This window comes from Alligator sinensis, unplaced genomic scaffold, assembly GCF_000455745.1.
Source record: "Alligator sinensis unplaced genomic scaffold, ASM45574v1 scaffold141_1, whole genome shotgun sequence".
Taxonomy (NCBI): Eukaryota; Metazoa; Chordata; order Crocodylia; family Alligatoridae; genus Alligator; species Alligator sinensis.
In genome coordinates, this window is record NW_005842221.1 from 780307 (window position 1) to 793512 (window position 13206).

The 13206-nt window shown below is 46.4% G+C and overlaps 3 long non-coding RNA genes across 5 annotated transcripts in view; 1 reads left to right on the forward strand and 2 right to left on the reverse strand.

Moving 5' to 3' along the window:
- Positions 1-4243, reverse strand: part of LOC102388862 — a 7044-nt gene extending 2801 nt beyond the window's left edge. Inside the window, exons 1-2 of the long non-coding RNA XR_003094876.1 lie at positions 4116-4243; positions 3646-3877 (exon numbers count right to left, since the gene is read on the reverse strand). This is a non-coding gene — a long non-coding RNA (uncharacterized LOC102388862). The remainder of the gene's footprint in view (positions 1-3645; positions 3878-4115) is intronic.
- LOC112550840 lies at positions 48-9989 on the forward strand. Its single transcript, XR_003094877.1, has 3 exons — positions 48-321; positions 2679-2805; positions 9805-9989. It is a non-coding gene; the product is annotated as an uncharacterized LOC112550840 (long non-coding RNA).
- The window catches only part of LOC106722368, a 9349-nt gene continuing 405 nt past the window's right edge, over positions 4263-13206 (reverse strand). The window contains exons 1-4 of one of the 3 annotated variants that reach the window (XR_003094875.1): positions 12740-13115; positions 11994-12141; positions 5272-5412; positions 4263-4901 (exon numbers count right to left, since the gene is read on the reverse strand). This is a non-coding gene — a long non-coding RNA (uncharacterized LOC106722368). Of the gene's footprint in view, positions 4902-5271; positions 5413-11993; positions 12142-12739; positions 13116-13206 lie in introns of those variants that run through there. The other 2 variants (XR_001358293.2, XR_001358292.2) reach the window with 2 other exon arrangements.

Genomic DNA, 13206 nt, shown 5'->3' on the forward strand with positions numbered 1-13206 from the left:
CTGCCTATGCAGGGGGTCGGACTCGATGATCTATTGAGGTCCCTTCCAACCCTAGCATCTATGAATCTATGAATGAGAACAGGCATAAAAGGATCCCTGGAAAAGACCAGGGAAAGGGGGAGAGAACTTGGAAGCTCCAGACCGGAAGTCGCTGTGACGGCCAAGCAGAGAAGAGTGGGAAGCAATCCCTATTCTCTCCTAGGCTGTTGGGGAAGTGTTGACAGCCTGAAGAGCAGCAGAGAGAGGCAAACAAGGGGGAGCACTAGCAGAGAGCAATGCCGGTGAGACAGACGGCGACAAGCAGGGAGCACAGCAGAAATAGTGAGTTGTCGACAGCGGTGAAGCTATACATTTCTTTTCTTGTTATTTTTTTTTGTTTTTTTTAGGATTTAATACAATGCCTGACATGGGTGGTAATAATCAAGGGAGCCAGAACTGCCCTTATAGCTCGCTCCCTCTGTTGTCAGTAGCAGGCGATAGCCTACGGACTTTAGGTTTAGAGCCAGAGCGAGCACCTTGTGGAAAATTGTACAGGTCCCTTGTTTATTTCATTTTGATTACAAACCCCACTAGCAGGCAATTCATTACAAATTAGTTAAATATTGACTATGAAATCATGAACATTCTAGATCTGGACAGGTTGCAGGGGTGGGTGGATGAGAATAGGATGGGATTCAATACTGACAAGTGCAAGGCGTTGCACCTGGGGAGGAAGAACCTGCAGCATACCTACAGGGTGGGGAACTCCCTTCTTGTCAGCACAGAGGCAGAAAAGGATCTTGGTGTCATTATTGACTCCAAGATGAACATGGGCCAACAATGTAGGGACGTGGTCAGGAAGGCTAACCGCACCTTGTCATGCATCCACAGATGCATCACGAGCAAGTCCAAGGAGGTGATCCTCCCCCTCTATGCAACATTGGTTAGGCCGCAGTTGGAGTACTGCGTCCAGTTCTGGGCACCGCATTTCAGGAGGGATGTGGACATCATTGAGAGGAGGGCCACTCAATGGTCAGGGGGCAGCAGGGCAGGCCCTACAAGGAGAGGCTAAGGGACCTGAACCTGTTCAGCCTCCACAAGAGAAGGCTGAGAGGGGATCTGGTGGCCATCTATAAACTTACCGGGGGGACCAGCAGGGAATGGGAGAGTGGCTGCCCCCCTGAGCACTACCAGGAGTAACTAGGAATACCAGCCACAAGTTGACTGAGAGTAGGTTCAGGCTAGACATCAAGAAAAACTACTTCACAGTCAAGGCGGCTAGGAGCTGGAACCAACTTCCAAGAGAAGTGGTGCTCGCTCCTACCCTGGGGATCTTCAAAAAGGAGGCTAGATAGTCACCTTGCTGTGGTCATTTGACCCCAGCGTTCTTTCCTGCCATGGAAGGGGGGTCGGACTTGATGATCTGCTCAGGTCCCTTCTGACCCTATCAACTATGAAACTATAATGGTGTGGCTTGGGCGAGGGTGAAGGGGAAGGCAGTGCCCTCAATATACTAAGGGAAGCTCCTCGGGACTCTCTCAGCACAGAGACCTTTCCTCCCAATTCTGATTTACACATCAAGTTGTGGCGGGTAAGATCAACAGAGCGAGATCAACTGCAGGAAGGGATTCTGGGGACATTCATCTAGCAACTGAATTCTCCCTTAGGAGATTTGAACACCTTATAAATTACAGTGACCTACTGAGACAGGCTAGAGTCAACTAAGATGGGACAAAAGGTTTTGTAAAATCAGGAGTTAACACCATCATGTCTCTGCAAAGGCATCATTCATTTGAGGCGTCCACTCTATTGGACCTCACAACCTTCCGCATATGATGTTTGTCAGCGGTGTGGATAAATTCCACAAAATGTGGGAAGAACTGTCAATAGTAATTAGCTAACTCGAGGAATGACCTTGTTTGCTGTTTTGTCTGAGGAGGTTTGAATTGTTGGACTGCAGCTTATCTGCCAGCAGTGTAATCACTCCCCATCCTACCAAGAATCCCAAATATTTCATCTCATCCTTCCCCAACACACATTTTTTGGGATTAGCAGTCATACCTATCTTTCTTAGTTCCTGCAGTATAGCCTCTATGGCCCCGAGATAAATCCATGTCTGAGAATATCTCATCACCTCTGGCCAACTGATGTCTCTTGTGGCTCCGCCTCCCCGTGCACCCCAGCCTGGCACCGACCTAATGGTACAGTCTGCGCACATTCTGCCCTGCTCTTGGATCACAGCCGAGTTTTCACAACAGGTCTGGAAACTTGACCTTGACTCTGTCTACAAGGACTTATTGCTAGCTTTTTATAGCAGCACAGATTAAGTCCTTGAGCTTGTACCACTCAGTTTCCTACAGGAGTGGGGCCCCTGATCAGGGTATGTCTGTTTAAATCAAAGAAAAGTCCTTAGGTTGGTAACAGGGTAGTTGGCCTTGGGATTCCCCAGATCACGAGCCCTGAAACACAACCACTGTTAGGAGCAGAGAAAACACCTACAGGTATTCTCACTCCTGGCAGCCTGCAGCTCTCTGAATACTGGCCCATCACTTTCTCACCACTGAAGTCTTGGTAAGTAAGGAGACTCCTCCGAGCCTCCAGAAGGGGAGAAATTACTACTCTCCTACTTTTGCCTCTGCCAGGGCATATACTCATTCAATAGCCTCTTCCTTTTCTGTGTCTCTCCTCTCCTCCTGCAGCTGTTGCCAGGCATGCTTTTCTGATGTCATTCATCAAGCACCTGGCGAATCAGAGCCGGCAGGAGCGGATAGTGTGTAGTCTGTGATTCCAGCGAGTCCTGTGCTTCTGACTCTCATTCCCGACAAAGTAAGTACTCCGACGCAAAACTACCTCTTTGGCATCCTCAAGGCCCTTTCCCCAGAGCCCCAGACCATCCTTAGACCTGGCAGCAGAATCCTTGCTGCCAGAGTCCCTCCTTGCCCTGTCGAGGCTTCTCTGCTAAATCAGTGTTGAGGGGCAGGGTAGCACGAAGGGCAGCCAACAAACAAGATGGCAGCTGTCCCTTGTCCCTCCTCCCCCCAGAGCCTCTCCTCCAATCAGTGCCAAGGGGTGCCAAATGCCCACAAAATTGGCTCTGCATGCTGCAAGCACACCACAAAAAACGTTTTGTCTTGCTGCAATTTAAGTAGGTCCCTACTAATCAAATAGGGCTTCAGCAACTCTCAACACTTACTGACTGGCTGTGTGCAAGAAACTTGACAAAAGCCAGGGCTGTCAGTGAAGGATAGGCAGTAGCATAGCAGGATTGCCCTCAGAGTACTAATTGCATAATTGCAATTTATTATTTATGTTGGTTTCCTACCATAGGATTGCAGCTGTGCAGAGTAACACTGCAACAGATGACATAGCACTTTTAGCTCTGTTTGCAGAACTAGTATAATAGCAGTGCTAGTGTGAATGCCTGCACATCGTTACAAGAACTTCCATTTGTGGCTATGTGGTACATGGCATACGTACTAGGGAACACACTTAGGTTGGCAATGCTAAAACACTTCAAAACAGATAATTTTAGGAGAATTCAGGAGACAATTTTCTAGTAAGAAATTTCACATTGAATTTAGCAAGAAACATCAGACTACATAACTGCTAAAGAGAACAGGTACTGATGCCATAATAAAAGGCAGGGAAAAGAAGGACTATACTCACACAATTGGAAGAGGAGCTGCCACCCTTTCACTGGGTACTCCTCCAGTTTATGGGAATTCTGGTTCCCATTCAGGAGAGTGCCTCTAGCTCCACACTAGCAGGTATTCTGGTGCAGGAAACTCTCTGTTGAAATGGTTCCATTTCATGTGGAATAGTTAAATAGTCACCGAGAAAGAGAGCGACTCTTCCCATTCTGTGGTTATGGCTTTCTTGTAGATGTGGGTCCAGATTACTTTAAGGAGAAGGCAAGTATTGAAAAACTATGATCTGCTATATTCTCGGTGAGAGACCCAACTAACTATCAGGCTATTAGGTATAAGGTTCTGGCTGAATGTCACTCCACCGCCACCTCCCCTTCCAGCAGTTTTATCAGTCTAACCTTCCATATCACTGGCCTTTATCACAAGTCTTTCAAACTGTGATTTTCAGTATCTGGTTGAATGAAACATTTAATTCAACTCTAAACAAACCTTTTTTTTTTAATTTTGCACAGCTCTACTTTAGACTTGTATAACACCTCTTGTTCAGAATCCCAAAGCATTTTGCACACAGGATCTACTGGAAATGATCCCTCAAGGAACAGGCAGTAATCAGTTTTCTGAAAAAGACATAGTAGACTTGTATTTGTTGGGGCAAATTTATTAACTTCTTTTGGTAGAGTTTATCTGAAGTCAGTGGGGTTTCTGCAGTGTGGACTACCTTGCAGAATTAGGTACAAGGATCTGAAGAATACTGTATCCTCTTGATCTGTTTCCTTACATTTAGGTGAGCAAAACAAAATTTATACAAGCTGACATTCAGGCAGAACAAAACTATTTGGGGAAAGGTTTCTGTTTCAGATGGGTTCAGCACTATTGGATCCAACCTAGTTGCATCTTTGGGCACTATGATATAAATGCTAAATAACAACAGCATTGAGCAAATATATCATGTTCACAAGAGTTAAACTAATATATATGCTTTCCAATTGCAAATGGAATAATATACAATGCTGGTATGGATTTAAGCAAAGGATAACCCCATACCTAAGAAACTAGCAATAACTTTCTAGAGAGGGCCTCTTCCATGATGGAACTGACATTTAAGGTGCTGTGGAGAATACCCATGAAAATTAAGGATAAAAAAAGAGATATCCCATAACTTGCTTTCAGAATCCTTTCAGTAGCAAAGATTTCTAAGGAGCCTGCTACTAGGGGTGCGCGAAGCTTTGGTCTGCGATTCAATTCGGAGAAGATTCGGCGGCTGAATCACCGAACCTGAAATGAATTGGGAAGAGAAGAAAAAAACCCAAAAAGATTCAGAAGGCAGTCTTTCAGCAGAACAGAAACTGAGAAGAGGGAGGGGGAACTGCCATGATTCCAATGCCGAGATGAGGACTGGACAGAGGGTGGGGGAGCCAAGGCCAGGAGCGCTGGCCTCTGCTCCCTTACCCCACTCCTTGCAAGAGGCAGAAGAGTGGCAGCATGGGGTGTTAGATGGCAGCACGCCATCCCAACCCCCTCTGCACACCAACTGCAGGTGCTTCCTCAGCCCAACAAAGGGTTTTTAACCCAAAAGCTTGCCAAGATATATTTCTGTAACTATTCAGCTGGCCTACTAAAAGATACCAGGATTGACGCAAAGAACCTTATCTGCAAGTGCCATGTCCTTAGATCAACACCCCTAGCACCCGTTCTTGGTCAGCTGATTGGAAGGATGCAGGGCCCTGGGCACATCTAAGCCCTGGGGCTGGCAGGGAGAGTCCTCTGGCAGCTGCTGGGGAAGCTCCTAAAGGAAAGGAAAGAAAGGCTCTGTGACAGTTTGGCTGCCTGAGATACTAGCGTTACTATGCACTGCTTACCTCTTGTTATTTAAAGTGGTGGACTGAACTGAGGCTGTAGGGGAGAAGGCGGCCTCATTGGGGCACACTACCATGTTGTGTAGAGGCCCCAGCGCCAGTAAGAGTGTGCCTTAACACACACACCACAAATACACAGTGTCACCCATGTCATGAGCTTTTTGTCAGCAGCCTGAGGTGCAGTTTCCCAGAAATCCCTGCACCTATTCTCCTTGAAACCTGGCAGGCTTCATGGCCTCAGTAGGGTCTAGCATGCCTGCAATACTTATCCAAATCAGCCAAAAAATGACAAAGTTATAGGCATTTCAGTGATTCCCCATTATAGTCTATAGCAGAATCTTCAAATCAGTGCTGAATCTTCTGAAGCCGATTCAGCCAAATCAATCCAGGACAGCGATCCAAATCGAATCACTGTCCTCTGAATTGGCCGAATCTGAATTGAAATCGAATACTTCCCTATCCGCACAGGCCTACCTGCTACCATACAAAAACTTCCTGCTGTTCAAGAAGAACATATTTAGCTATGCACACAATCAAACGTGCTTTAAATGCAAGATAATCAGTTCTAAAAGGACAATGAACATTTTTGTGTTGATGTCAGAGAAGATACCCATGTGACAGCAGTGCTTTTAAAAGTGTTGTTTTGAAACACATATATACATACAGCCACTGTGAAAGCTTTCTCTTTCTTCCCCATTTGCCCCAAACTTCTTAATATTTCCAATGGATAGAAACAATTTCTGGCACAGCAAGGCTATATGGCTGCTACTATTCTTTTGCTACACCATTCAAAAGGTATCATCTGACAGAGAGGCATTAACTAATTGGGCAACTGGATACTGACAAATTTGAAAGCCAGGATGAAAGAATATACTTGTATATCTATCTGCATATGTATTAAGGAAATAAGAGACACCTTAGCAGGATTTTAAAATACCATAAACAAAGGGTGATTTTAAGTAAAATCTTTTGCAGAAGATATACATTAGTACATATGGAGATCAAATATCCCAGATTTAAAGCCATAATCCTACAACAAGATACTTGGGCTGAGACCTGTGTAGCCCTGTGGACTTCAGGGTAATCCACCTGGGGAGCTCCTTGAATGACTGTTGGCTGGCAGACCTAAACAGCCAACAAGATTTATTATGTAGCTAAGAAAAATGAAAGCAAGTAAGAAAGAACATTTAAGTGCAGCCCAAGAAGGGAGGAAGTGATGATGGCAGGAAAAGGCAGCAGTTGGAAAGCTTCCTGGTACGCTGACTTCACCTTTCACTTGAAGATGTATATTGTACAACCACTGACTATTAAGGTAGCAAGCAGATTCAGTGCAGAGACTACAGACCATTCTTTCACATATGCAGTGCCACAATACTGACAAAACACATCCATCTTCAGACATCAGGAACCTGTGTCCTTTTCTTTTAGATGTGGACCTTGTCATTGTGAACTGCTTTTTGCCATCTTCAGAATAAGCAGATTACAATATTTCATTTTATAAATGATGGATGATAACTGTGGCATGAAAACTGCAACTCACCCAGCAGATGGCATACCACCTATCAAGCAATGGCAATTAACAAAACACTATGCATTCCACTGGCTCACAGACGGAATTCAAAATCCTATTCTGCAGCATTCATCAAACCTACCTACACTTCATAGGGTTGCTGCAGCTAGGTTTGAAGTGAGACTGAGAATACAGGTTACCATACTATCTGCAAGCTGTGCAGCTTATAGCTAAAAGAATCAGTCAGAGCCTGACCTTGTTTATGATTTAAATACAAAACCAACTTTTCTGCCAAAGCTTATAATAATAGCAATATTATTATAATAATATTACCAATAATAATAGCACTTCCCTGGACATGGGTGTGGTGTTTTGCGCCCTTTGTGCCGCCCGGCCTGTTGGGGTATAGCTTCTCCCCTCGACTCGCCTGCCACAACTTTGATGAAAAAAACAACTAGGAGAGGGGGTTTTTCCCCCTCGGGAAGATCTCCACTGGGCTCTCCCAATGGCCGGCAGTACTTAGGGTTGTTTGGCGCAATGGTCCACGGGGCTCCGTCTCCTCTACACCCCATCCACTCGCCAACTGGGTGGATGTCTATCAATAATGATCTTCGGCTCTGTAGGGTGGCCCAGGCCCTGCCTTCTTGGTTGTGGTGGCTTTTTTTCCCTTTCTCGGGGTTTATCTTAATTAAAAAAAAAATATATTCCCCTGAGGAGGAGAGGGCTGCAGTCCTGCCTCCTCTCCCCCTGTCTCCTCCAGGGGGCTCAAATGCTTCCTCCCTCCTGCTGTCTGCAAGGGACTCCCCTGCCTCCTTGGCCTCCACTTTCGCCAGGAGTTGGAGGGATGCCTCTGCTTTGCCTCCGGCAGGGGGCTTAAAGACTCCCTGGTGTTGCCTGAGGGAGCCACGCAGGAGCCACAGCACACCCAGCGAGCTGCCGGCCCACGCTCTCCTTCTCTGGCTCTCTCCCCGCCCTAGCTCCAGCGGGGCTTTCAAACTTTCCCGCAGCAGCCGGTACAGCCACCAAGACTGGTCCAGCTGTTTCCCGCGCCGGAAACAGCTGATTAAACAGCTGGCATAACGCCAGTTCGCGCGGTCACAGTCGCGGCTCCTGTTCCAGCTGCCCTGCGGGAGGCGAGTCATCCCTACCGGGGGTCTGCTCCCGGGGTACGGGGCCTGCAGGATTTACTCTCTCCCCTTCGGGAGCCTGTGGTGGTGCCTTGCTGCCACAATGGGGAAGAGAAAAAGATGGCCAAAAGGAGGAAGAAATAAGGGGGGGGGGGGGGGTGTTGAGAAAAGAAGTTCTAAAATGGAAGAACTAGAAATTGGTCTTTGATTAAGCCACCTGGAGAGGTTACATATAGCTTAGGTAACACAGTGAAAACATCTATAACAAATAACCTAAATAAGTCCATATTCCACAATGAACAGATCCACCGATTCAAAGTAAGTACCAGTGCAGAGCACATCATTATTACAAATAAAGTATACATTTTAATAACACTTATTACTTCTCAGTTTCTCATGCTGCCTCAGGATATTTTGAATCAGAATCTTTATCTTTCTGGTAAGCATCTCTCTATCCTACCTCTTTCTTCTCCTTGCCAGATCAGCTTCCTGTAATCCCATGCCTTTCAAGCAATCAGATCCTCTAAACCTTTCCCATGCTGCTCAGTGACAAACAATTCTTTGTACGTAGGCCACCACTCCATTTTATTTTCACTCGATTGTAAGCCTTGTCCCAAATGCTAAAGTTCTTGAGGATGCCATAACTGTGCTTTATGCCTTTTTATAATTTGGGTTTAAGACTTGAGACAATTTAACTTTTATGGCTGGAAGTGTATGTGTTAAATATTGTTTCAAAATTCCCTGAGTCAGTTAACTAACGAAAGTCAGTTCCCCAAGTCAATTCACTAACTGGAGGTTTCTTAAGATGCTAGTTTTAATACTGAAAAAGTTTTGAAATGAAAATTTCTTAAAAAGTGTACATGGTACTAAATCTGCCATGTTTGTTCATAGCTGGAAGACTTTAAATCCAATAAGTTTCCAAGGTTACAGATCACCTCTAAGGCCCCCTCTCTACACATTATAAGTAACACACAATTAACTGGTTAATTGCACAATTACCTTACCTATATGTGGAAAGTACTTATCACACAATAAAAAGCTCCAACCAGCTATAGACCTCAAAAATGCATACTAACTTTATAGCTGGCTGTCATCAAGCACAGGTAGCAGGGTCTCCCCTACAGTTGGTGTCCCAGCCAGAGGGGTATACCATGCCCAACATGAAACCCCCAGGCCCAGGGGATCATGACTGCTGCAATCCCCAGGGCTTGTGGATGTATGAAACCTCCAGGTTTGGGCCCCAGGGTTTGCGGCTGCTGCGTTCCCCTGGGTCTGGGGTTTTTACCCCCACTCCACCTTCTGAGCCTGGAAGATTATGGCTGTTGTAATCCCCCAGCCCCAGTGATATGTGGGACACCCATGCAGCTGGGAGCCCCTCAAATGAGAGCTTGCTTCTTGCTGCTGCAGGGAGAGCCCAGAATTGGGCTCCTCTTGCATTGGCAATAAGGCATGATGGGATCTAATGTGTGATGCCGCAATCATGCCACTTGCCATGCATACATTGAATACATTATGCTGCTAAAAAAATAAGTTTGTTCTACCTTTGTGATCAGGACTGAAATTGTAGTAATTAAGTTAAAAAAAAATCACCAAACATTTTAAGTGATGACTAAGAATAAACCATGTTAAAAAACATGCTTAAACAATGCTTAGTAAAGGATTTGAATTGAATGTTTCTCAATCAGCACAGGAAACAGAGGGCGAGTAACTCATAATGAACAGACCCTGACTCTGCAAATACTTGCACACAAAGACAAGCATGTACATATGAGTCGTCTAATTGAAACCAGTGAACTCAGCAGACTGCTGATTTGCATAAAGCTAAAAAAAGGTGAATAAATGCTTTACATGACTTGGACCTTATTTAGCAAATGGTGAGCTCATTTCATGAGTTAAGTCTATATACGTTGTTTTTTAAAATGTGTGTCACTTGAAAGAACCGGTGAAATCACTAATTAGTGAATCATATTGGACAGTAGCTCACTTACAAGCAGTTGCAAGATTTCCATATTCAGAATTCAGATTGTTATGGCCGAACACACAAGTTGCATGTATCATTTCCATTCCGTTTGGAGCAAAAACAGTTAGAATCAGTCCTTTTCTGTGAATTTGCAAAGAACAGTTATGGGAGTCTCTCAAAGTGTGTTCTTTTGGTGAACATGCCTGCCAGTAAAATCACTTGAGGACAGTACAAGTAATTTGTTTTCTAAAACTATAATATTTTTAAATGCTACATGAATTAAAACGTTTGTATTGTTTGTCTACTTTTATGGGAGACTGCAACAGAAGAGATACTGCTTTCCAATTAAGTAGAGAGCAACCTCTGCTATAGTTAGGCTTGTAAACATTTTCGATTTAAAGATCAACTATTTAAGTGGTCTAAAATACACACCCTGCATTTAATCATCCAAACTGAGTTTATTTGAACAAAAGGTTCCTCAGATACAGTCCTTCCCTTCAAAATAGCATTTCTTCAAAATAATTCTACCACATTCTATTGCCCCCCAACTGTAGTGTTTGCTGGAAGTAGAATAGAAGGGACCAAAATGGGAAGGGGAACAGGAGAAAAGGTTGTAGCTGCAGCAAAGGATGGGGACATTATGGAAAGAGGGTAAAGAGGAATAGGTGACAAAGGAGAAGAGGGGCTGAGGAGGTTCAGGTCAGGAATGGGGGATGGGTAGGGCAAGGGATATGATACAGGGCATTTGGTTTGGTGATAGGAAAAATGAGGGACAGCAACATTCAAGACCACATTCTCTCCTCCTACCTGTGTGCCCTGAAAGGAGAGGACTTTTCCCCTCTAGGGATGCCTGAGCCCCTCCTTGCCCTGACTGAGAACTGGGACAAGGGGGACCCTGAAGTGAACACAATTTTAAGCTTGTGAAAAGCAGAAAATATATGCCCTGTATGGGGTTCGGGGCTAGCTAGATCATAGAGGTAAAAGGTGGGGGACACACTTGGATGGGGGACACACTGGGTGGGCCAGAGGCGTAGCTTAGGAGGCCTTGCTGAAGAAGGTCCAGACATGAGGATTAGCTTGACGTGTAGCTGTAACCAAAGACATGTTCAACCCTTCAGTAAGCTTCTGACTGTGGTATATGTACACAGCAAAGGGTGCCAGATAGTAGGCCTGTGCGAAGTGGCTAGTATTCGCTTCGGATTCGGCTGATTTGGGGGACAGCGATTCGATTTGGTGATTCGAATCACTGTCCCGATTCAATTTGGCCAAATCTGGGTTGGAGATTCGGCAGCAGCTGAATCTCTGAATTAGCCAGGCCAGGCCCATTCCCCACCCCTCTCCCAGCCCTGCAATGGCTGCCCTGCCTGCCCCAGCTCCCAGCACTTGTAAGGAGAGAAAAAAAAAGCCCAGACTCACCAGGTACTGCCAAGCAGGGGGCAATCCCTGCTGCCACACGCTATGTGGTGGGGCTCTGCCACAAGACCCGCAAAGCCCTGAGGCTGCTGCAGGAGCAGCGAGTCCTGTGGGCTTGTCTCTGTTTTTTTTTTTCTTAAAGGGCTGGAGCTGGTCCAGGCGAGGAACCCACGGGGGTTTCTTTTTAAGTGATGATGGCTTGAACGCACCACTTTGCCTACACCTTCGGTATGTAATCACAGTCCCATAGTTATTAGATTTTTTTCAGATTCATCCAACAAAATCTCACCTTCTTGAGCCCAGTAGCAGCCTTAGGGGAGGGCAAACTGGGCAACTGCTCAGGCCCCCACACTTTAGGGGGTCCAATTTTTTTTTTGGTGGGGGGGGGAAGTTTTTGCAAGGAAGTGGCTCTACTTGCATTTTAAACACTCGACTACTAATCTAATTCCCCCCAAAACATTAAAAAGATTCACAAGACAACTGTGGTGGGTTAATATTTACCTGAGTACATACCTCTAAGGGGCCCCAAATGACTCGCTTGCCCAGGACCCCAACAACTCTAAGGCCACTGCTGTTGAGCCTCTTGGCAGCGCCTCCCATGCAGGGCTGAGCTAATGTTTGTAGTCAGAGTTGCACAGACTGTGGAGGGCTGTAAAACAGGAGCAGGGTTAGCAAAAGAGCTCAGAGCAGAACTGCAGAAGAAAAAATACCTCACTAGCTGAACACTAGGATCATTAAAAAGGAGAGCACATCATTAACACCTGTGAGATTGAAGGAAACAGTTGGATTCCAATGAGCCACAGCCAAGTGCCTCCCTCAGCAGGTGCCAGACTAGAAATGCTGCTGCCCTTGCCCAACCCTTCATGGGATTATAAGAAAGCAGAGCTGGAAAGGACCTCAAGAGGTCACCTAGTCCAGTGTTTCCCAACTAGTGGCCGCAGCACAATGGCGTGCCATCACAAATGAACAGGGGTGCCGCTGAATTTTGCCTTGGCAATGGGTTACAACGAGATCATGAATAGGGGGACAGGGAACACAAGAGAGACATTTTATTCATGTAAATGTATCTTGGCCTGGAAAAGGCTGAGAAACCCTGATCTCGTCCAGCCCCTTGCTCAAGGCAGGGCAGTCCCTGACTACACCTTTCCAGACGGCATTGGATGGAGTGAACTTGGGTTCACAAAAGCCAGTGCGCTCTCGCTCGCTCTGTTTATATGTGTATTTTCTTTATGCGTACATAAAGGCACCTTCTAGCTGACTTCACACTACCACAGCTAGCCACTTCTCTAAAGACAAGCAGGGACGGGGCAGAAGTCCACAGTACTGGGGCAGCGGGACCCACGTGCCTTTCTCTTCTCGTGTGGTCGTCATATGGCGCCCCACCTGCGAAATGGGGATAAGGAGGCTCATGCAGGACTCGACACTGCCCGGCACTCGGAGAGCCTCCAGTGCCCAGCTGAAACGAAGGGGCCGGCAGCCCCGGCTCAGCGCTTCCGGGGTGGGGGCGAGGGCGGAGAGCAGGCCCTCTCTCTCCCGCCCACGAAGGGCGGTGACAACAGGCCCGCGCTCTTGCCCTTCCCCCCACAGCTCTATGCTTATTGGCTGCGCCAACGGCGCGAGGACCGCCCCCCCCTCGGGGCCGCGCCCCTCCCACGCGGCACCGTGACGCTACAGCAAGGGCAGCGTGAGCCTGACAGCAGGACACGTGGCTCTC